Genomic DNA, 24,892 nt, shown 5'->3' on the forward strand with positions numbered 1-24,892 from the left:
CCTCAGACATCCTGATATGATTAGGGATGACTCATTTATGGCCACATCGATGTGTTTCAGGTAGGTCGAATTCTTCCACACAGGCGCGCCATATTCAGCTGATGACAAACTGAGTAAAGTGGCTGTTTCTAGAAACATATGTGGGTCAGCACCCCAGTTTGTGTTGGTCAGGTTAATGTCCAAACAGTGCGGTTTAAATTGAGTTCTGACCAAATTCGAGCCTAAGTATCTGGAAGTGTAGGAGTGCTCTAACTATGCCCTTTCCAACTGATATGGAGCTTTCTTTTGGCTTCCTTATTACTAAGGTAGAAACTACAAATTTGCGTCTTTGCTGGATTTGGTTTCAGTTTGTTTTAGTAACAGTAATCCCCAAGTTTTCCAAGGATGCTAGTCAATTTCTCTTTCAATTCCTCGAAGGTGCTCCCTTAGGCAGCTACGGCCGTGTCATCAACATATATAAACTGCCTGCCTTCGAGATGCGTTGGCTGGTCATTCGTATATACATTGAACAGCAGCGGAGCTAATGAACTGCCCTGAGCGAGAACACTTTCTTTGTTTTTCCATCTACAATTTTTTTCCTACGTGGTAACACAGAAGCGCCTTTTCTGAAGTACACACTGATCAAATCTAGAAAATCCAAAATCCTTAGTCACCTGCTAAACCTCATATATCACTCTACTGCAGGTAATAGTATTATAGGCTGCGCTCAAATCAATGAAAACCGTGCAAGACACCTTTTTTTCTTTCATATCCATCTTCAGTGTGCTGGGTTTAAAATTTGCCCGCTCCATGAGCGACATGATCAAAATCTGGTTTGTTCAGGCGTTAGGATCTCACTTACAGATTTTGGAATATTCTTTTCAGCACCATTTTCTCGAGGGCTTTAAACAGGCGGCAAAGCAGAGATACTGGACGAAACTGGTTAACATCTATTGGATCCTTGCCTGATTAATAGGAATTCCATTCTTCCTTTTCTCCATACCCTGTGGATCTGCAGTTTTTCGTCACGTCCGTTAACCAGATAAGAGTTTTTGACCCAAAGTGTCTAATTTATTTGGTCCTTAAATCGACTTGGCCGGCTGCCTCATTATTTTTCATTGTGATATATGGCTCCATCGAAAGGAAAACTATGTTTTCGTTACTTTGTGGAGGTTGGAACTTTCAGGGATTAGATATCGTTATCCACCGTTTTTTAATTATGCTCTGTAAGTCTTTCTTTGTGCTAAAGCTTACTTTAACATTAAAGTCAGTTACAGAAGAGTCTCGTAGCTCCATTGCGAATTTAAGTTTAGGATGTTTGGAATTTAAAAACGTTGCATCAATGTATAAGTTCTTCCACATACATGGCTCAGTACTTAATTTTGCAATCAAGACCATGCGACAGTTTTTCCATCGTTTCCTTAAGTGGTTAAACGCGAAGTCTGGGATGGTTCCTTGGAAAAGATCACGGTCGATTCCCACTGGAATTCTCCGAAAATCCGAGTTTTGGCTACATCCCTCGTAGTCGTCGGGACGTTCATCTCGATAACATTGCTCCGTGTTACGATCATAGACAAGTAGTCTTTTTGTTGCATCTTCTGTCAGTTCTCAGTCAACAGAAGTTGGCGGACGCTTTGCTGTTAGGTGTCGCTGTCAACGATACGACTAATAATCATTGTACTGAGATTGCATCTTTGTGCTGCATTCAAGTACCATTATTTACTATAGTAATATAGACAATTTTTCAAATTTTGAGGTTAGACTTACAACTACAACTATAACTATTTTGAATACTCGTTCGTTTGAGAATTGATTATATTCTACTCACAGGTAAAAGAAGTCTGAGATTGAAATTTGAATTAACTAATGGCGAGAGATTTGTTGTTTCATATATAGGCACTTCAGGCACCGGGGGCGTTATTGTGAAGCTGTACCCCGCATGCCATCTTAGATGTATGGAGGAGGAAGTCACAAGTCACCTGAATCCTTTTGGAACGTTCGGAATGTCAACAACAAACCTCTCCAGGATGCACAGCGCCTCTCTTGCAGCGTTTGCTACTGGAGTCCGCTAAGCACGTCCTTAACGTTCTCATGCTTCCTAAAACGATCCCGTGAAAAGAATTTCCACTCTTCACTGGATCCTTCCTAGCTCTTCTATTGCTCCGGTTCCCCTTGCCACAGTGATAACACCGATTCCCATCAGATCACCGAAGCTAAGCACTGTCGGTCTCCTCAGTGAAGCAGCTCCTCAATTGCCCTCACAAGGGCTGAGTGTACCCTGCTTGCTAGCAGCACACAGCAGACGCGGTCGGTAAACCATCCAAGTGCACTGGGAGAGGCCAAATTTAGTTCAAAGATTACATAAACTGTACTGATCTGTCATGAATTGCAAAGACTGTGTTTTATGTGCGTTTCTAACACGAGAATAAATGAAACAGCTAGATCGAAACAGTTGATTGTTAACTAAAGATATTAGTGTTAATTCCAGCTGTTTGGATCTAACTGTTTTATTTATTCTCGCGTCAGAAACGCACGTAGAACGCTGTTTATACAATTAATGACAGGTCAATACAGTTATGTAATCTCTGACCAAAATTTGGCCGCTTCCACAGCATTTTTCGTTGCCTGGTGAAGATCTTCGTCTGTGCAAGTGGATGAACACAGTCGACACTGAAGCATATGTTGAACAGTCTGTTCTTCCCCACCCCCACAGTCACACTGTGTTTTGTTTTCTTCGATGTATTCCCATTTTGTCAGGTTAGCCCGTGATGTACCCACTTCTGACCTCGGCCTTTCAAGGACTTCCACATTGGCCAGTTCCCATCATGAATAGCGATAAAGATTCTGAAAATCTTTTCCAACCAGGACCGTGGAATGTCTCAGACCTTCATAGTTGCAGCCTGGCGTCTTCATCAGCGGTTGCTTATTTCTCTGATGTTCTGAGGAAACTTTCTCTTAACCTTAGTTGTTGTGGGTAATATTGTTGTCCATGCATTGGATGCGCTTCTTCCTGCCTCAGTTTCGTTATTTCCATACCTGCAGCTCTTTATCTTCGAACAGGAGGTGGTGCAATTCCTGCAAGACAGTAGAGCCATTCGACTAGAGTTGATTCAGGCAGCCTGTTATAATTCTGTAAGGCTCGTTTAGGGCAATATCCACCTGTTTTGCATGTGTTGACTTATGCCTGACAGGACAGGCATACTCTGCCTGCTAAGCAAGCCATTAATCCAGTGTCACATCATTCCTGAAATTAGGCAAGCTGTTATCTTGGTCATTACACGACAATACAGAATGGTATCGAGCACGTTCCTAAAATCAAGAAACACGGCATTAAAATGGGAGACTGAAACTGGACAGACTCTTATCTTGGTCATTAAATGACAGTACGGAATGGTTTCGAATGCGTTCCTAAAATCAAGGAACACGGCATCAACATGGGCGGCTATGAAAGTCATACGTTGCTCTGGATTTCGTTTACGAATACGTGGAGCGCTTTCGGAAGACGTATTTTTACAGAATCTATTTTAATATGTATAGAGAAATTTTTCATTCTCCAAACAGATCCCCGTATGTGAGTAAGAAACATGTGCCATTACGCTACTAGCAAACAGACTGACATCAGGGCAATAGGCTTATAATTAAGCGCAGCAGTTCAGCGAGCTTTCTTGGAAACGTAGTATCGATCGTTGTTCCAGCGACCAACCTTTCACTCCTACTGGAAGGGATCGAAGTTCTTTCACATAATCTCTGTAGAATCTCACACGTTTTTTATCTGGTCCAGATGTCATTTCATTGTTGAGCTAATTTAGTTGATTTTCCGTTCTACGAGTACTTAGTGTCTGTCACTTATGTGGCCGTCTGCTGATTGAAAGACGATAACATTTTATGATCTTCCGCTGTGAAACTGTTTCAGAAGACTTAAGTTTTTCTGCCCTCTGTTGTCATACTAACTTTACATAGGACCAAAATAGTTTAGGATTGTTAGTCTCATTAGGTGGCAAATTTTTACTTCCGACTTCATATAACGTCTCACACTGCTCTATTTATGCTTATTTTCCTTCTTCCATGACGACAGAACGTTAACGCACCTCCTCTCCCAGCCATCACCTCTCGTTTTTTCCTCAATCACGTGATGCCACTTCTGCACGATGGCTTAGCCACTTAATAGCCTCCATAAAGGTGCCGTGTTCTTTCATTGCAGTTAGAGAATTCTGTAAGTAAGGTGTTTCCATCTGCTCAGTATAATCCTCATTCTTCGAGTCCAGTTATGTTTCTTTAAACAACGTCAGCCCTGTTAGGTTGCCTTTCCATACCAGAATACGTCCCATTATTTTCAAGGTAAGTTACATTTTTTTTAGTCCACTTCTAGCGTTAAAAGGTTTTTTTTTTTTTTTTTTGCCTTTTCTCATTTGACCAAATATAACATTGATGATGATAATTTATGGCAATGTTTGCCGACAAGATAAAGAATGCAACCTTTTAACACTAGATTGCGTACTCACGGCAGTTCTCCTTGGCCCTTTTTGTTTGGTACGACTTGGAAAGAGAGAAAAATTAATGAATGATCGACGATGCGTCGGTTCTCGATTGTGTTCAGGAGACGTACAGATTGACAGCGTGAAAATAGTTTCTCAAATGACCTCTTAACCCGGATTGCTTTCACGCAATCTGACTCTTCAATGAAATTACCTAAGGGACCTATTTGAATAATAAAAAAAAAATGCAAAACAGTGAAATTTTGTAAAAGAAAAGTTGTCAGATCGGAAACTGAACACATTAATGGTCCCCCAAATACAATCGAGACACCGCGATAAAGAGCGAACCTGTAACAAAGTTCATTTAAACATAAACATTATTTGTGGTTAATTTAAAGAAAAGAATAAGCATAGATTTTCTGTACAGTGAAGCATCAATATATTCTCAAAGAACAAAGGCGTTAAACTATAAACATTAACAAATTAACAATGAATACAAAACTTTATGTTTTTCTCATACGTGGAACAGTCCAACAATCGCTGCTTTTGTATGTGTGATATTTTGTAAAAATTAAATGTCCTGTCGTGCGCGTAAGTATTTTTTATCGTCACAAAGTTTACAAAAGTGTTTTTGTTTTCTTGGTGATAACGTGGTTTTTCACACTAAATGAAATATAACTTGTAGCGGTGCTACACAACACGTCTTAACAAGTCGGCGACCAAACATCAAAGGTAATGAAGTACATGTTAACATATCGGCGACCAGAAGTACAACTAACTATAAAGACTCTAGAATTTTCCTAACAAATGATAAATTGTTCTTTCTTCTGTTTCGCAGCTTCTTGCTATCAAGCGCTGCGGCAATGATTTTAAATATCTGCGCCCAGCGAGTCATAGTGTTTAAAAGTACCTTTTAAACGCTGGCCACGCGTCTTGGTATAGGCGCACGTTATAAACATATTTCGTCTTTACTCTCGCGTTGTCATGCTTAGTATCATTACAAACTACAGCTCGGTGACTGTCCTTTTATCATATGCAAAATGTCTGAAATCCAATAATATCACATTGCTTCCCGCGTGAGGAGCGATGACTCCGTCAGGATCATCGCGACTCACGCGTAGTCGTGATATTATTGCTCTCGTGAAACAAGTTAGTATTACTTGCAAAAATTCTTTACAATAGATTTTACACACTACATCAGGCAATGTGGTTAACATACAGAGTATCAGGTAAGTATATTCGTACGACTGAAATTGATAGTAATTTGTCCATAGTGTAACTACATGACAATTGAACTGTGCTCCTTCTAATGTTTTGTACAAGGATAACAAATGTGCATTTCTCGGTAAAAGATAATGAAATTAAAATAAAGATACACATACATAGATACATTATACATGGCATAATAAATATTAAAAAATAACAAAGAAATAAATTACTTGACTTCGCAGGAAGTCTGGGTGCTGTGTGCACTCGTGGAAAAAAATATGTTACAAAAAATTGACATTCTTGTTTTACAATGACATGTTACAGGAATATTTTTTTCGTTGTTTCGTCGAAGATTTCTCGCAGTAAATACGTAGCACTTTACTTATTTGTGGCTTTCATGACCTGCAAAAAAAATGTTTCACTACACTTGGGTAGGTATGAGTTGCACTAGGAGTGGTAGAACTTCGGGTATAAATGATAGCACTGCACTTGAGTGGGGAAATTGATTACACTTTCACAGTGGAGGAAAAGTAGGGCATCACTTTCACTGCGGAAGTTGGAGTAGTTGTCGGGGTGTGATGTTGCGTTGGAAATACGTCGTGGGTCAGGAACTGGAAGACTGGTTCTGCAACATGTTGAGCCGTATGGTGGCGGTCTCTATTCCACTTGACACATGTCCGTGCTTCCATTTATGTTTTCGTACATGAAAAATACAGAAAAAAAATCTGTATTAGAATGTGCTTACTTACTAATAACTTAGTGTAAAGAAAATTGGATTAGGTAAGGATAACAATTGTTTATGTACATAGGGTCTCATTCTCTCAGGAACGCTTAGTTCTCATATTTATCTATTTTTCTGGTTTTATTTGGTTCGACACGTTTTCGTCATTACTCGGCCTGGTCAGTAAATTCGGTACCAATTGTCAAAATCGACCTTAAGACTCTTTCGATTAGTGTCTTTATAATTTCACAAGGTACATGAGTGCTTAATTCATTGCTTTATCATATTTTATTTTGAATGCATTTCAAACACATTTGGCATCCGCGCTCGTTGTGCAAAGAAAAATGGATTGTTGAGCGCTCAGCGTACACAGTGTTACGTCCGTTGGTCACAATCACGTGATAATAACTTAACAGTTCCACAACGTTAGCAGCAGTATTCTGCGAGAAGCAGAGCGTTTGGTGTCTGCTGGTAGTGGCGTGAGTTTTTACACAGTTTTTCATCGACTCTGGATTACGGAAGCAGCCAGATGCTGCGACTCCCGCAGCTGTTTCGAAGCATGTGTCCGTGGAAAGGCGTACTGGAAAGGCGTCCAGTACCGTTTGTGGTAAGTACAACACTTATTCACTTTCACTCTTCGGCTTTCTACATCGTGGTTTCGTGGTACAGGTAGTTATAACATTACTTCACATGCGGTATTTCACACGTGTCCTTGGAGTTATCACCTTTTCAGTTCACACGTTATTATTAATTCGTGTTCACATTTATTTGGTCGTCATGTTAAGGTTCACACGCACAACTTTTATACGTGTCCATTAATTACTTGTCTATAGTCGGTTGACACGCAGCAGCATATACGTGTCCATTTATTACTGACTGCATTATTACTACAAAGTACAGTTAACATTTAGTATACATATCGTGTCTAAACATTATTTACAAAGAAATATTTAGTCTCTGTGACTACAAGGCCTGACGAAAAGCGTTTCTCTTGTTCGTAGTTTGTGCTGCCAAGGCACTTTAGGTTTACACTTTGTTCGAAATCTTGTTATTCTTTTCTTTTTACAATAGTTACTCTTTTCTGAAGTTCAGCTGTTTTATTTTCTCTCTATTACGTCTCTAGTTTGAAGACATAGTCAATGTGGCTTCGTTTACGTGATGAACAGTTCGTGTTCAAACTACCATTAGGGAAGTTGGGAAGCTTGGTGTTCCCTGTCGTGCAATTGCACATAACAAATCTTAATTGAACTCGCAATTTACGGAGAATAAGCATAGCCCGTCGACGACCAATGTGTCACGACTATCCATTCGTATAGCCTGTATGTATCAATCATGCAACCAGCTCGTAAAATTCACTTCTCTACTGGATAAGGTAGGATGGTAAGGATACTGGTTAGAGGAAAACACAAAAGACTTTTATGGAGTGAAGAGATCTGAAGACACAGTGTTAATGACGTATGATATGATGAGCTTAACATAGCTTATTATCACCTTAGTTTTTCATGACAAATAGTATAATTAAATCGATACAGTAGTTTCAGTGTCGTCTGATCCAGCTCTCTAAACAATTTTCTATGCATATCTAAAATTACTTAAACCATGCATTAGCAGTGAACTGTGTCTGTTAACTATCTTCCGTTCCATGTATCGTAAAATTGGTTTCCTAAAAAAAAAAAAAAAAAAAAAAAAAAAAATCGTCGTATTTCGAGGACCTGAAATGGATATTTCCAGTACTAAATTAGTTTATTTATAAATGATCTTTGTAAGTATTTCAGCTGCACTGTGCCGTAAAATTGTTATGAGCGTATACGGTTTTCTCCGTATTATAATAAAATAATTGAGTTGCGCACTTCATTCCTGCTACCTGGATCGTTATTGACTTACTTGATTCTTATATGCTAAGCTGCTGCTTTTTGCCTGCTGCGTTTCATAGGTGGTCTCATAAAATTTGTTGTCACACACTCCTTATGCATAACATAACATTTACTTCATTAGAGTAAGCGACCTTAATAAATATTTTTTTTATACCTACGAGCAATCATTCTGGTCTGAATGATCATTTTAATTTATTTCATTCAAGAGGAGAGAGCTTTGCTATACTTAAAACTAGTGGTAGCAGGTGGCACTTAGCACGTCCCTACTATAATATATATTTGTCAGCTCTTTCGGCTGTGGCCGTTCATGGCTCAATTAACTTAAAACTAACTTACATCTAAGGCAAATCTTGCTCTCCTACAATAAATGTGTTTTACTTAAGGTGCTCATATAAATTACTTATCTTGTTGTAGCAGGTCGACAGGGTGTTAGTCCTGTGCATTACTCTTACATACGTTGGTACTTCACACATAGTATGACAACGTATAGTGTGTGTATATTTTATTTTAGCAGCTTAACTTAACAGATATTTTCAATGGTTGACTCGGTATTTCTTCAAGTCTGCGTGATGAAACAATCCTTTTATTCGTCCAGATACAGGGTCAGCTAATAGATAGCAACCAATGTGCGGCTTTCTTAAGATAATATATGGTCCTTCATACAAGTGCTGCCACTTGCGATTCTTATGATGAATCAAAGATGGTTTGAAGTGGGTCTTTAATAGCACTCGTTCATTTATACGATACGATAAGACTTTGCTAATGAGTTTGTCATGCGCCTTTTTTTCTTAGGTTGGCATGAGTGGTTAAAGATATGAGAGCTTGCCTTAACTTGTCGTCTAAGGTTACTTTAGGGTGTTGTAATTTAGTTCCGCAGCTTCCCTGTGGAGTCATAAAGAAGCTGCTAATGGTGTTCCGACTTGGGTGGAGTTGAAATGTCAGTTATTTTTACTTGATTAGTGTTTTGTGTCATGTTAGGCTGAAAACTTGCGTTCGTATCCCATACGAACTGTGCATCACTTAATTGCGTGTCATTTGACATCGCGTTTGGTGCTTGGCTCGCCTGTGTGTAAAAAATAGTCGGGTTTCCTTGGCTATTATGACCGGTGGTGTCAGGAAAAGCATGCGACGAATTGTCCTGACTATTGTTCCTGAACTGTTGGTAGGGTTGGTGAGAAAATGTCACATTTTTCGGCTGTGCAAAATTCATTTGGTGAGAGGGAGTGAAGTGGCTCGCCTGACTGTACTGTTGTGGTCTGTTATAATTGTTCCAATTCTTTCCCTTGTGACTATTTCCATTATTCGTCTTGTTGTTCTGGTACTGGTAATTACCGTTGTGATTTATTGGTGAATTACCGTATTGTTGCTGTGTGTTTTGATAAATCGGATTGTATCTATTCTGGTGTGGATATTTGTTATATTGTTTTCCATTACGGCGGTTGAAACTGTTATGATTGCCGTAAGGGTGAGCGTTTGGTTGTCCCGTGTTATGTTGGTACGACATTCCATTGACGCAATTTGTTATGTGCTGCTGCGGAGCGGGCGGTCCATTATTATAATTATTCCGCGCGCTCGCACGCACATCCTCATAGATCATTTCCAAATTGTCAAGAATAGAAAGAAAGGCTTCTAGGTCTTCTTCACTTACATTAACTAGTTTTTCTCTTATTAACACAGGAAGTTTTGACTTTAATATCATGATTACATCTTTGGTTGAAATGGGCGTGTCCCAATACTGAATTACACGTAGACATTTTTCAAAATAACGTCTCAAACCTCCCCCTCTGGTGTTAAAAGGTTCGGCGTTGTAAACCTCCTTTCGGAGTCTTTGTTGTATACCTGAACTCCAGAATTTATTCAAAAAATGCTTTTCAAAATCTGCATAGGTGTGACATTTGTCTATTATTTCTGTACCCAAAATTGATCCTTCACCGTGTACATAGCCTAAGATGAACTGTAAACGCTGCCTGTCGTTCCATGATTCCGGAAAAGCACCTGTGAATGATTTTAGAAATACCATGGGATTATTTCGTTTTTCAGGTATAAAAGGTTGAAAAACTCTGTGTTTTATCACACTCTCATCTCGCACTAGTTCAACGAGAGTTAGTTGATCGGCATGACTACGTGACGTAAAAGTTTCGCCACGCGTATTGTTTACTGTTGGTGAGAATTGTACCTGACACTCGGGATATTGACGATTATCGTGTTCTGGCGGTAGCGAATACTCACTTTGATTGTCACCTTGCAATTCCGTAACTTGTCGTTTCAGTTGATCTATATCATTGCTTAGCTGACGTTTCCATTCCGGAAGATCGTGGCTAAATGCTCGTCTGATTTCACCTAATTCACTGGTTAAAGTGTCACCAGAAGTACCGGGAGCGGTTAAGATTTCTGCTGTAGCAGATTTAACCGTACCCTTTAGTTCAGCGTGTACTTTGCTGACAATGTACTGTTCTTTGGATTGCATCCACTCTTCAAATTCCCTATTAAGTGTATTGCTTATACCGGTGTTGACATCTGCGATCTTTTTGTCAATATTGACATCGGATATTTGCTGAGCAGGGTCTTCGACTCGCTCCCCAACGTGGTTGACACTTTCTGTCAATTGGCTTACTCTCTTTGAAACATCACTGTAATGTTTCAAAGAGTCACTCGCAGTTGATTTACACACATCTATTTGGGCCTGCATATCTATGAACTTGCTACCAATATTGGTCTCGGCGGATTCCACCATCGAAAGAACACTATCAGTTTTTGCGTGTACGCTTGCGTTTAGCTCGCTTGCGTAAGCAGTGGTAATGGCTTTAATTTTTTCCTCCATGGTGTCATTTGAATTTTTGATTTGTGCTTGGATGTCCTCTATCCTTGATTCTAAACTGCTGAACCTGCTGTCACTTTGATTTGCTAACTGACTGATTTGCGTTCCAAGATTGTCACTTTGGTTTGTTAACTGACTGATTTGCGTTCCAAGATTGTCACTTTGGTTTGTTAACTGACTGATTTGCGTTCCAAGATTGTCACTTTGGTTTGTTAACTGACTGATTTGCGTTCCAAGATTGTCACTTTGGTTTGTTAACTGACTGATTTGCGTTCCAAGATTGTCACTTTGGTTTGTTAACTGACTGATTTGCGTTCCAAGATTACCCATGTTTGCTTCAAAACTGGTTTTCATATCAGCAAACAATTTTAGTATATATGACAGCGAGCATTCACGTGACTGCGACGCGGTCTGTGGCGCCGACAGCTCACGTGTCGCTTCGTCGTCTGTTGTTCCCTCACTACGAGATTCAGGTTTGTTTACACCCGCGCATGGTCTAAGTTGCCTTGGTTGCTCATCAGCCATCGTAAATTTAAAGTAGTTACACTGCACAAGCTAGAAAATATACTTTTTTTTTATTATGATTTTCACTTGTCAGGTGCGCCAAGGATTTCGCGTCCTGATTTCACAGATATTGCTTGCGCATTATAAACAATTGAAACTCTGACACACGAAAATGCCAATATGGCAACGGGAGTGATAAAATAAATGAAAAACACTTATAGAGCACTGAAACTGGCACAGATAGCGGCCATTGTGATTCACTAAAATACACAACAATGGAAATTCTTGCTAACTATTTCTAACTATTGTAAGCGAAATGATGAGATAGAGGCGGATCTAATAGCAAAAGGAAACAGAAATTTGGAAATTAAATTGCTTGAGGAAAAGGAAAAAAGCGTAGAGAGTGAATGTCACGAGCCGACTGAATGCTCGGTACGCGAAGCTTCAAACGTAATGAAAAATCGTACTCACATTAGTTTACTTGCGCGCTGCTATTTATTGCTGTTGTGGATTCTTACTGCGATTTTCTGCATATGCGTCCTTCTTTTTTTTATCACTGGTTTTGGCTTCCAAATTTTCTCCAGATGGTAGCATGAAAATAGAAAGAACAAATTAGTTTTTTTAGTCAAGTCCCTGTTCGGGCGCCACATCTAGCGTTAAAAGGTTTTTTTTTTTTGCCTTTTCTCATTTGACCAAATATAACATTGATGATGATAATTTATGGCAATGTTTGCCGACAAGATAAAGAATGCAACCTTTTAACACTAGATTGCGTACTCACGGCAGTTCTCCTTGGCCGTTTTTTTTGGTACGACTTGGAAAGAGAGGAAAATTCATGAATGATCGACGATGCGTCGGTTCTCGATTGTGTTCAGGAGACGTACAGATTGACTGCGTGAAAATAGTTTCTCAAATGACCTCTTAACCCGGATTGCTTTCACGCAATCTGACTCTTCAATGAAATTACCTAAGGGACCTATTTGAATAATAAAAAAAAAATGCAAAACAGTGAAATTTTGTAAAAGAAAAGTTGTCAGATCGGAAACTGAACACATTAATGGTCCCCCAAATACAATCGAGACACCGCGATAAAGAGCGAACCTGTAACAAAGTTCATTTAAACATAAACATTATTTATGGTTAATTTAAAGAAAAGAATAAGCATAGATTTTCTGTACAGTGATGCATCAATATATTCTCAAAGAACAAAGGCGTTAAACTATAAACATTAACAAATTAACAATGAATACAAAACTTTATGTTTTTCTCATACGTGGAACAGTCCAACAATCGCTGCTTTTGTATGTGTGATATTTTGTAAAAATTAAATGTCCTGTCGTGCGCGTAAGTATTTTTTATCGTCACAAAGTTTACAAAAGCGTTTTTGTTTTCTTGGTGATAACGTGGTTTTTCACACTAAATGAAATATAACTTGTAGCGGTGCTACACAACACGTCTTAACAAGTCGGCGACCAAACATCAAAGGTAATGAAGTACATGTTAACATATCGGCGACCAGAAGTACAACTAACTATAAAGACTCTAGAATTTTCCTAACAAATGATAAATTGTTCTTTCTTCTGTTTCGCAGCTTCTTGCTATCAAGCGCTGCGGCAATGATTTTAAATATCTGCGCCCAGCGAGTCATAGTGTTTAAAAGTACCTTTTAAACGCTGGCCACGCGTCTTGGTATAGGCGCACGTTATAAACATATTTCGTCTTTACTCTCGCGTTGTCATGCTTAGTATCATTACAAACTACAGCTCGGTGACTGTCCTTTTATCATATGCAAAATGTCTGAAATCCAATAATATCACACACTGATTTCGAAGTTGCACTGTTTTTCGCGTATTTGTAGTTACACTCTTTATCTGATGTAGAGTACTACGTGTAGAACTCCAATGGCTCAAGTTGTGTCTCATAATTTATTCGAATGTCACCTTCTGTCAAGTGTTTGCTGTTCATCCTTACTGGCCCACAAAACTGGCGTCGTAGTGATGAAGCAGATAGGCCCTACATTTTAATTTAGGACCTCTGAAGTAAGGAATCCTGCGTGAGCAGTTTCGAAATAGTTTTGTACTTACTCCAAATTTTCGAGGCGGGCTGTTGAATGTTTCCTTTGCGGGTCGATATGCGTATACTACATTCGATCTCATACTATTTTTCACACATTATTCTGTTTAATATTTTCTAACTATTCTTACGTTATCCTGAGACATAAATATTACGCCATAGTTGATAATCGCCCTGACTAGGTGCCACTAGACAGTTTTATCTGATAACTGACAGTGAAATTCACGCTAAATGGGTTTGTTTACTGGAACATTTTATAAATAACTGTAAGCTCTTTTGTGCGAGTGTAAAGTCGCATGTTACGAGGCTGTTGGATAGGAATATACATCAACACAAGTTGCACGGTTTTGATATTCAGACTTCTTTCTAGTCTGACACATTACCGTCTAATCCTAGAGAGCAGAAATGGTTTATAGTCCCATTCCATCCAATCTCCTGTCTGAAAGTGGTTCGGTTCTTTGCTGAATGTGTCAGATCGCTGCTAGTGTAGTAGCGAACGTGTCAAGCACAGTTCTGTATTAACGTATGTGCCACTGAAGCGTGTAAAAGGATCACAACAAATCGATATCCACAACAGTTGGATTTTAACGGGTCAGCAGTATTTTCACACAGAAGATGTACTATTACTACTCTGACTGCGGCAGCGCATGCTTCGTGAGTAGCACACTAATTATGTACGAGCAGCCATAAAGGAGGAAATCCTCCTGTTGTCTTGTGGAGATGAATAACTTTGGGTGCGTTTCAGAATGCGAGAACGAATCATTGTGAAATTGGCGATACTGGAAATAAAATACCATAACCATTTACGAGTTCATGAGTTAAGAAAAACTTGAGGTAATCTCAGTAAAAGGGAAGAATAATTACAGAGAATTATAGGACGTGTTGAATGGAGTGAATAATTTAATGATTACAGAATACGGATTGAGAGTAATCTGAAGAAAGACGAAAGTAATGAGCAATACCAGAAAAGAGATTAGCGACATTTAACTTCAAAATTAGGGACCACACAGTAGAAGAAGTTAAGGGAGTCTTCTATCTTGAAGTAAAATAACAGCTGGTGGACAAAGCAAGTAGAAAATAGCAGACTAGCACAAGCGAAGAAGGCATTCCTGATCAAGAGATGTCTACCAGTAATAAACATCGGCTAGTGTCTCGAGTTCTTCGGCGGACTTTTGTTAGACAGTTTTTCTAACATTTCGCCAGCATGAATGGCTCTACGCATTGTTCAAAAAATGGTTCAAATGGTTCTGAGCACTATGGGACTTAACATCTAAGGTCATCAGTCCCCTAGAACTTAGAACTACTTAAACCCAACTAACCTAAGGACATCACACACATCCATGCCCCAGGCAGGATTCGAACCTGCGACCGTAGCGGTCGCGCGGTTCCAGACTAAAGCGCCTACAACCGCTCGGCCACACTGGCCGGCCCCATTGTTCCTCCGAATTCTTTCTAGGTATTGCATCTCGTGTCTGAGATGAAGCGGTTCGCGTTTTCGTCTTGCTCGCATTACGAGCGTATTAATGGGTACCCCATCAGTTACGTAAGAAGGGTCACAGAATCAAAAACTTAGCAAAGTGATACATCAGGGAAGGTAAACTTGGGTACAGCCTTTCTGCGGTACAGCCCCAGAGTGATGGACATCTTTGGCTGTATATTGAGCAAATACGATGTAAAGACTATTTATAAACAAAAAAAAATCAAAGTTTGTTTCATGTCGGCAAAGAAGGAAAGGGATACATTTGCAACGTCGGGAATATACCGCATACCCTGTGCATGCCGAAAAGTCTTTGTCGACATGAGTGGACGATGAGTTAGCACCAGGATAGGATCACCGAACATGAGCAATATTGCAGGTTGGGACAGGTGGAGAAATCGACCGTGCTGGTGCACACGCTGTGTGAGACCGACCACACAGTGAAATTCGACGACACAGAAGGTCTTTCTGTTGAGAGGAACTATCACACCGGCTTGTTCAGGGAAGATATAGAAGTACACATGCGTGACAACAGCTTCACTAAGAAAGAAGTAAGCTTCAATGTGAAGAGATCCTGGTTTCCTGTGCTGCAGCGAACGACTTTTGTAGGTAGCAAGGAGAGAATCGCAGCGTTAATAACTCCGGAACAGCCCTTGGACGTTGGTGTGCCAGGTGAGGTCCTGTCCACCACAATGGAGGATAAATCTTTGACAATACAGCCACGCGTACTGGCGAAACGTCAGAAGAACCGTCAAATAAACGTCGGCCGAAGAACCTGAGACAGAATCCAACAGGCAGTTTGTCAAGAAGCTGTCACGAAAGTCCTAAGACTTCTGTATTAAACATCTGCCATAATTTGAGAAAGTCGTATCTGAGAATATACATTTGCGCACAGCAGTGTATGGTAGGGAATCTAGGACTTCGGGAAAACGGTGAAAGAAGAGAGTGGAATCGTTTGAGATGTATGCCATTGAAGGGTCTTGAAAATTAGTGAGGTAATTAGAGATGGAGTAGAATTTCAGCCGGGGAAAAAAGGGTCGAGAAAGTAAACGGCAGTGGTGAATTACAAGGCACGAACCCATTATTTGTTTGAAATGATTTCCGGAAATAAAGCAATATCGATCCCCACTCTTCACGAATTTGAATTTTGCGCCCAGACTCAAAAGTTACAGTGTTTGTGTTTGCGTACGCAATAACAGTTCTGAACCAGCTTTATAGTGCTAAATGCTTGTTACATAGTCGTCTACCTGGAGGTGTCAAAAATTACATTTTGGCTACTCCGAAATCCCTGCCACAGGGATACACTTTTTGTGGACCTTCCAGTGTAAATGGTTATTACAAACCGTAAGCCCGGTGGTAAATGTATGTTATATAGCACTACAGGCTACAAAAATGTTGTTCGGTCACAGTGAGCAGGCGTGTACTGTATGGGGGAATGACCAAGTGCTACACAGTGTACAGTGTTGTTACTACTAGTAAGCTTTCCACAAATCTCATATATTATCCTATGTTTTCCACCTGTTTTGAAAGCTACAGTTACCACACAGTACTTAGTATGAACGGAACTGAAATCGGTCAGTCGTCTTCTTTAGGAAACGGCAGTGTTTAATCTATCTTGAATAATATCTGTTCATGTACTCTGTAAATCTACTGATGAACGTTGTTAGGTAACTAATATTCCTGTTACGATTTTCAGGTTATTTGTGTTCTATCTCTGACGAAAATTCACGAGAATACACCATGCTGCAACCAGAATCCAAGGTAAGTGAGAACCTCAATTCGTTGAATCTAGTTACATGTTTGCCTGATGTTTAGCATATGTGTATCGGCTTTACAGATTTAAACATTGTGGTGTGAAATGGGACTGACTTGCCACGATGTGTTTACATAAACTAACAGCATTCATTAGTGTGTTATTACTTAGTACGTAGTAAGAGAAAGGACCTACGGTCGTTTTAAACTGAGTTTGCTTTTATACTCTACTACGTCAGCAGTTTCTTCTGTAAAGGTGTTCTCTATTTTCTAAGTGCGACGTTAAGTCTATGATATACCTATTTTTCTAATTTTTATAATTCCCGTCCATTTACAAGTTTACATTTGTTGATTTTAAAGTTCTAAACTAATGTAAATACGCTAACATGAAAATTTTAAGATTGCTTTTACGACAGGATGATTTACTGATGATAAATGCCTCCCAAATTTATCGTAGCTTATCAATAACATTTTCGAATAATTATCTGGCACTGGAAACTGCCACGGTCTGCGTTTACTGCTAAATGTGCACACTGTACAGTTAGTTGAACGCACGTCTGTGTCCCGTTTTCTTAGTGTTAACGTACGTATGTCAAATAAATCTGGTGTCCGCTACACTATTGCTCACGTGCCTTGTAAACAAAAGCACTGAAATTAATTAGAGAAATGAACCATTTTTGTAGGCAGTGGGAAGTCTAGTGCATGAAGAGGAATTTACATTCTTGACTATGATGCGCCTTCAGTATGGTCATAATTACTCTTGTCATCTGGAGAATCGTCTCGCTCGTAGAACTGGCTGGCAGTGCGTCCTTTTACTTGGTGATGTAGGTAAGAACCCTGTGGAAAACACAAATACGACCCCCAAGGCAAACACGGGTTTTTAATGGCTTTATAGTCGATCCTTTATCTAAACTGGGGCAGGCGAATATATCCTACGTGCACCTCCACATTTGCCAGGGCATTTGACGCTGTGTGGCGGAGGTTACCTTGGATATCACTCTCGTGTCCAGAATGAGATTTTCACTCTGCAGCGGAGTGTGCACTGACATGAAACTTTCTGGCAGATGAAAACTGTATGCCGGAATGAGACTATAAATCGGGACCTTTGCCTTTCGCGGGCAAGTGCTCTACCATCTGAGCTACCCAAGCACGACTCACCCCCACTCCTCACAGCTTTACTTCCGCCACTACCTCGCCTCCTACTTTCCAAACTTCCTTGCAGAACTGGCGGAAATAAAGATGAGAGGACCGGACGTGAGGCGTGCTTGGGTAGCTCAGATGGTAGAGCACTTGCCCCCGAAAGGCAAAGGTCCCGAGCTCAAGTCTCGATCCGGCAAACAGTTTTAATCTGCTAGGAAGTTTAACTCTCGTGTCCATTTTTCTTATTCCATCCGCCTGGGAGTAACATTCTACAAGCCTCCGAAAAAGCTCTCGTATGTCTGATTTGTCCATCCTGGTAATGTCGTCAGATAGGAAGACGAATGAAGAAGTATTTGAGTAATGGAGAAACCAATTTATTGATAATAACAGAAGAGAGAGATTTATTATGACACTCACGCTGGTGCATTTCTGCAATAGAAGGGAAAGCAGTAGAAAGTCCAGGACGAGGTAGTGCAAGGGCAGAAGTTTGATGTCAGAAGACGCCCATATTCGCGGCTGAAATGATTAATTAAGTGAAGATTGACATCTTGCCGACTTCAGCCATAGGGGTGAAGAGAGGAACGAGACGAAAAACATCACTTCGTTAAATGTATGTGGGAGGAAGATATACTGTATGTTACCTTGCTATACTTGGAAGGTACACTCACAGAAATTTATAGCAAGTCCGTGTGAAATGCAGAGCACGTTACGTGATCGCAAAGTCTAATCGAAGCCGCGATGAAATCTTCTGCTCTTCAGTCGATTTCCTTTCGTTTCTGTACTAACTCTATACCGTGCGAATACCTCACTGAAGATCACTAGTCAAGAATTGTTGGCAAGAGGTTTTTGCGATATACTTCTTTACAGAGGTAAAAAGAAGTATCCTTAGGATTCTTCCAGTGACTCTCACTCAGGTGGCAGCTTTTCCTACTCCTAGTTTCAAGTGGTCACCCCACTTCAGGTTCTTCCAGACGTACACTACTCGATATTTTACTATTCTTCGGCAACCGCGTAATGAAACAGTAAAGGATACTTACTCCCGTTCACGTGCAAGTTATAAATTTTATTTGTGAATAATATCACCTTCTAGTTCTTATATCGTTATGAGACACTACGTTGTGCACATTTTATTCAGCGCTTGTAAATACTGTGAGTTCTACATATTTAAGTGCTGTGTAATACCTTACAGCAATTTGGATGACTCTGATAGTTCTACAGTCACAGAGATTTATGGTGAGGGCACTTAAGCCGTGCGTCGTCAGTTCTGCACTGTCTTATACCTTGAAACGGACCTGCTTCTCTCATGCAACACGTAATGCTTGCAAATGAACTGAATTAATGTAGTGTCTTAACAATTTCCTGTGTCTTGAAGACGGAAATTTGTGTCAGTTGCCAGTAACTTCTGTTTCAAAAGGGTTTTAAGGTGAAATAGTTTTTTCATAAGGCTTCTTCACTTACTGATGTATCTGAGTGTAGCAGAGTAAGGGCGTAACAGAAAGGCGGTTAAATACCGCACTGACAAAATTTTCTCTATTGCAACACTTTTCAGTTCGAACAGAATATTTGCCCTTTCGTACATCTTGTACATTGGAACAGTTTTTCACGTTTGGAAGAGCCTTACTTGTCCAGGAATAAGTTTTGTAACTTCAAAAAAAGACACCAGCGCCCACAAAGTGAATGCTATTGTTTCAAAACAAACAAATAAATAAATTGCATTAAACTTATATTACAGGACCAGGTAGAGGCGAAACTGTGGTAACTTTGTAAGGTCGTGGGTTATTTTCCTAGATAATATTGGATAACTGTAAGCACGAAAGTGGCTTCCGTATAAGCTAGGTGCCATCATCTAGGCGTATTAATTTTTGAATTTAATCAGTGAACACATCGGACAGATTTGCACAAGACGGCTGTTCGTGGAATCTGTATTTCTTCCTTCAGAGAAGATATTTAGTTGCCTGAAAGAGCCAACGTATGCAAGCATAAAATTAATTCCATAAATCAGTGACACATTCAAAACATGGATGCAGGCCTCCAGTTAAACACATCAGTTCAACAACACTTTTTTTCTTCATTCACCTCTGCATTTCTTGTGTTGTGGCCTGATATTTGTGAGTGTTTCGTATCGAGCAACTTAACCTCTTACCCGTGTTTACATTCCGCGCTGACCAGTTGCAGCTATAGCGGCGCATCGAAAGCTAAGTACTAATTAATTGTTTGTGTATAGTAGTTTATTTAGGAACTTTAGTAGTCTTCAACCGGTGTTCTTGGTGTTTTCCGGTGAAATAACTTCAGAAGAAATTTTTGCGAACTGCTTTCAGTTTCGTTACTGTCATTAGACGTTTGATTTTCTTTCTGTGTTAGTATTTTGTTATATTCTCATTTGTTGTTGATTAATACTGTCAATAATAGTAGTTACTTCCCTTGTAGAGCAAGTTTGTGATTATTGTAGTCAGTTTTTAACATCTTATTGTAGTAGCGGAACTTAGATAAAGTTGTTTTCTTGTTTCAATAATTGTAAAATTTTACCATGAGTGAGAAGTGTGGGCTTTGCCGTAGGTTCGTGAGTAGTGGATTGCGGTGTGAGACTTGTTCGAAGTTTTTTCACTGGGGGGAATGCAGTGGGGAAGCCAGTGGGCATTCTGGTGAGATGCTCTCCTGGAACTGCAGGTTATGTAGCAAGAGTAAGTTGATAGAGGAGCAGGAGCGTAAGATCTGTGCCCTTCAGGTGCAGTTGAAAAACGCACAGGAGGAGCTAGATAGGATGAGGAGGGAGAAAGGGGTTGGGGAATGGGAGCTGGCTGTTGGCAAGAGATCTGCTAGGAGAAGGAGATTTTCAGATAGTTTTACTATTGGTGTTTGTAATAGATATGACCAACTGTCAGAGTCTAGTGGAGAGGAATCTCTAGTAGCTGTAGATGTAGGAAGTATGCAGCAGACCTCAGCAGTTACGGTGGCTAGGACAGTTGCAAAGTCTAAGAGACAGAAGAAGGTTCTGCTGTTAGGTAGTTCTCATGGTAGAGGTGTAGGCCAGCAGTTGCAGGAAGTTTTCAGGAGTGAGTACCAGGTCACCAGCATTGTGAAGCCTAATGCAGGATTGGCTCAGGTGACTTTTAACATAGGGGGGTTATGTAGGGATTTTACTAAAGAGGATCAGGTAGTGATTGTGGGTGGGGCTGGTAATAGTATTAATAGGGATGGGGAGTATGACATAGATGGTGACCTGGAAAAGATAGCCACTCAGACTGGCAAAACGAATGTGCATTTCGTGGAACTGTTTCAGCGTCACGATCGGCCTCATCTTAATACAGCCGTCAGGTGTAATAACATGAGACTTGGGGGTGCGCTGATGACAGAAGGCGTGAGTCACATTTCATTGGTGTCGGTGGAGTGTATCAGCAGGACGGGTTTCACTAGACATGGCCTGCACCTCAACAGGTATGGGAAGGGGAGGTTGGCAAAACTTATAGGTGACAGCATAGGTGGGGGTGGTGGGATCACTCATGGGAAAATTCCGGTAGTTGTGGGTGTTAGAGCTGTACCTTTTTTAGATTGAAGTCAGCTGATCGGTATTCCTGCTTAAGGGAAGTCTAACAAAGAAAACACTTTCTACAAAGCTTGGGTATCCGATTAATGAGGGAATTAGTATATTTCATCAAAATATACAAGGTATTAGAGATAAAGTTAGTGAACTGCTTATAGATGTTGACTCTGAAATTATTGGTATATCTGAACACTTCTTAAATAAGGAGATAATTCAGAGGCTTCCTTTACCAGGATACAGGTTGGCTGGCAGCTTTTCTAGGAGCTCTTTGCGGTGTGGGGGAGTAGCCATGTATGTGAAAAACGGTATCCCATTTGAGTCAATTGATGTTTCAAAGTACTGCACTGAAAAGGTGTTTGAATGTTGTGCAGGTGTGGTTAAATTTAGTGGAGCTAAACTTCTTACTGTTGTTATTTATAGATCCCCAGACTCCGATTTCACAACATTTTTGCTAAAGCTAGAGGAGGTTCTTGGTTCACTTTATAGAAAATACAAAAAGTTAGTTATATGTGGTGACTTCAATATTAATTGTATAAGTGATTGTGCAAGGAAAAGGATGCTGGTAGACCTCCTTAATTCATATAATCTTATGCAAACCGTATTCTTTCCAACGAGAGTGCAAGGGAACAGTAGAACAACCATAGACAATATTTTTGTTCATTCGTCATTATTAGAAGGGCATTCTGTTAGCAAAAAGGTGAATGGCCTTTCAGATCATGATGCACAAATTTTAAGTCTAAAAGATTTTTGTGCTGCAACACATGTTGCTGTACAGACTTTTGTAAACCTTATCAAAGAACAAGAGTGGCAAGATGTTTATAGTGCTGATACAGTAGACGATAAATATAATGCTTTCCTCAAGACTTTTCTCGTGCTCTTTGAAAGTTGCTTTCCGTTAGAACGTTCAAAACAGGGTACTAGCACAAACAGGCAGCCTGGGTGGCTGACTAATGGGATAAGAATATCTTGTAGAACAAAGTGGCAATTATATCAAAACGTTAGAAACAGTCAAAATCTAAATGCAGCAGCCCATTACAAACAGTATTGTAAGGTGCTTAAAAAAGTTATTAGGAAGGCAAAAAGTATGTGGTATGCAGATAGAATAGCTAAGTCTCAGGATAAAATTAAAACCATATGGTCAGTCGTAAAGGAAGTGGCTGGTCTGCAGAGACAGGTCGAGAATATAGAATCAGTGTGTAGTGGGGATGTCCGTGTTACTGATAAGTCGCATATATGTACAGTACTTAATAATCACTTTCTGAATATAGCAGGTGAACTAAATAGAAACCTAGTCCCAACAGGGAATCATATAGCGCTCTTAGAAAAAAGTGTTCCGAGACTGTTACCTGAAATGCTCCTCCATGATACTGACAAGAGGGAGATTGAGTTAATAATTAAATCACTAAAGACCAAGAACTCTCATGGATATGACGGGGTATCTAGCAGAATACTGAAGTATTGTTCCACGTATGTTAGCTCAGTACTTAGCCATATCTGTAACTTTTCCTTTAGGAGTGGTCGGTTTCCTGACCGATTAAAGTACTCGGTAGTGAAGCCACTTTATAAAAAGGGAGACAGGGATAATGTTGACAATTATAGACCTATTTCTATGCCATCGGTGTTTGCTAAAGTTATCGAGAGGGTTGTATATACAAGGTTACTGCAGCATTTAAATTCACATAATTTGCTGTCAAATGTACAGTTTGGTTTTAGAAATGGCTTAACAACTGAAAATGCTATAGTCTCTTTTCTCTGTGAGGTTTTGGACGGATTAAATAAAAGGTTGCGAACGTTAGGTGTTTTCTTTGATTTAACGAAGGCTTTTGACTGTGTTGACCACAAAATATTACTGCAGAAGTTGGAACATTATGGAGTAAGGGGAGTAGCTTACAATTGGTTCGCCTCCTAGTTTAAGAACAGAAAGCAGAAGGTAATCCTCCGCAATATTGAGAGTGGTAATGATGTTCAGTCCCAATGGGGCACTGTTAAATGGGGCGTTCCCCAGGGGTCGGTGCTGGGGCCACTGCTGTTTCTTGTTTATATAAATGATATGCCTTCTAGTATTACAGGTGATTCAAAAATATTTCTGTTTGCTGATGACACCACCTTGGTAGTGAAGGATCTTGTGTGTAATATTGAAACATTATCAAATAATGTAGTTCATGATATAAGTTCGTGGCTTGTGGAAAATAATTTGATGCTAAATCACAGTAAGACTCAGTTTTTACAGTTTCTAACTCACAATTCAACAAGAACTGACATTTTAATCAGACAGAATGGGCATGTTATAAGCGAGACGGAACAGTTCAAGTTCCTAGGCGTACGGATAGATACTAAGCTGTTGTGGAAAGCCCATGTTCAGGATCTTGTTCAGAAACTAAATGCCGCTTTATTTACCGTTAGAACAGTATCTGAAATAAGTGACATTTCAACACGAAAAGTAGTATACTTCGCATATTTTCATACGCTTATGTCATATGGTATTATTCTTTGGGGTAATTCTTCTGATTCAAAAAGGGTATTTTTGGCTCAAAAACGGGCTGTACGAGCTATGTATGGTGCAAGTTCGAAAACCTCTTGTCGACCCCTATTCAATAGTCTGGGAATTTTGACATTGCCCTCACAGTATGTATTTTCTTTAATGTCGTTTGTTGTTAGCAATATTAGCTTATTCCCAAGAGTTAGCAGCTTTCACTCAGTTAATACTAGGCAGAAATCAAATCTGCATGTGGAATGCACTTCCTTGACTCTTGTGCAGAAAGGAGTGCAGTATTCTGCTGCATCCATTTTCAATAAGCTACCACAAGAACTCAAAAATCTTAGCAGTAGCCCAAACACTTTTAAGTCCAAACTGAAGAGTTTCCTCATGGCTCACTCCTTCTATTCTGTCGAGGAGCTCCTGGAAGAGCTAAAAAATTAAGCAAATTCCAGTGTTACATTCTTGATTTTCTTTATTTATACTAACGACTTGTCGCCTGAATATGTTTCTTATATTTCATTTTATCTGTTTCTACAATCGTGTTATAATTTCATGTTTTGACTCGTTCCATGACCATGGAGACTTCTCATAAATGTGGTCCCACGGAACAATAAATAAATAAATAAAATAAATAAATGACCTACGTTTTCCAACCGTTTGGAGTGGTTCATTGATCTAGTGAGCAAGTAATGATAGCTGCTAGACGGGAAGTAGTGTCTTTCTTAAAACCTACACAGAATCGCACTTTCCTGTCTTGGGAAGCGATCGATCTTTTGACTGGTTAGGTGGGCCCCTCAACAGTATCCTGTCCAGTGTACAAGCTTTAGATTTACTTTTTTCTATGCATTTC

This window comes from Schistocerca nitens, chromosome 1, assembly GCF_023898315.1.
Source record: "Schistocerca nitens isolate TAMUIC-IGC-003100 chromosome 1, iqSchNite1.1, whole genome shotgun sequence".
Classification (NCBI taxonomy): domain Eukaryota; kingdom Metazoa; phylum Arthropoda; class Insecta; order Orthoptera; family Acrididae; genus Schistocerca; species Schistocerca nitens.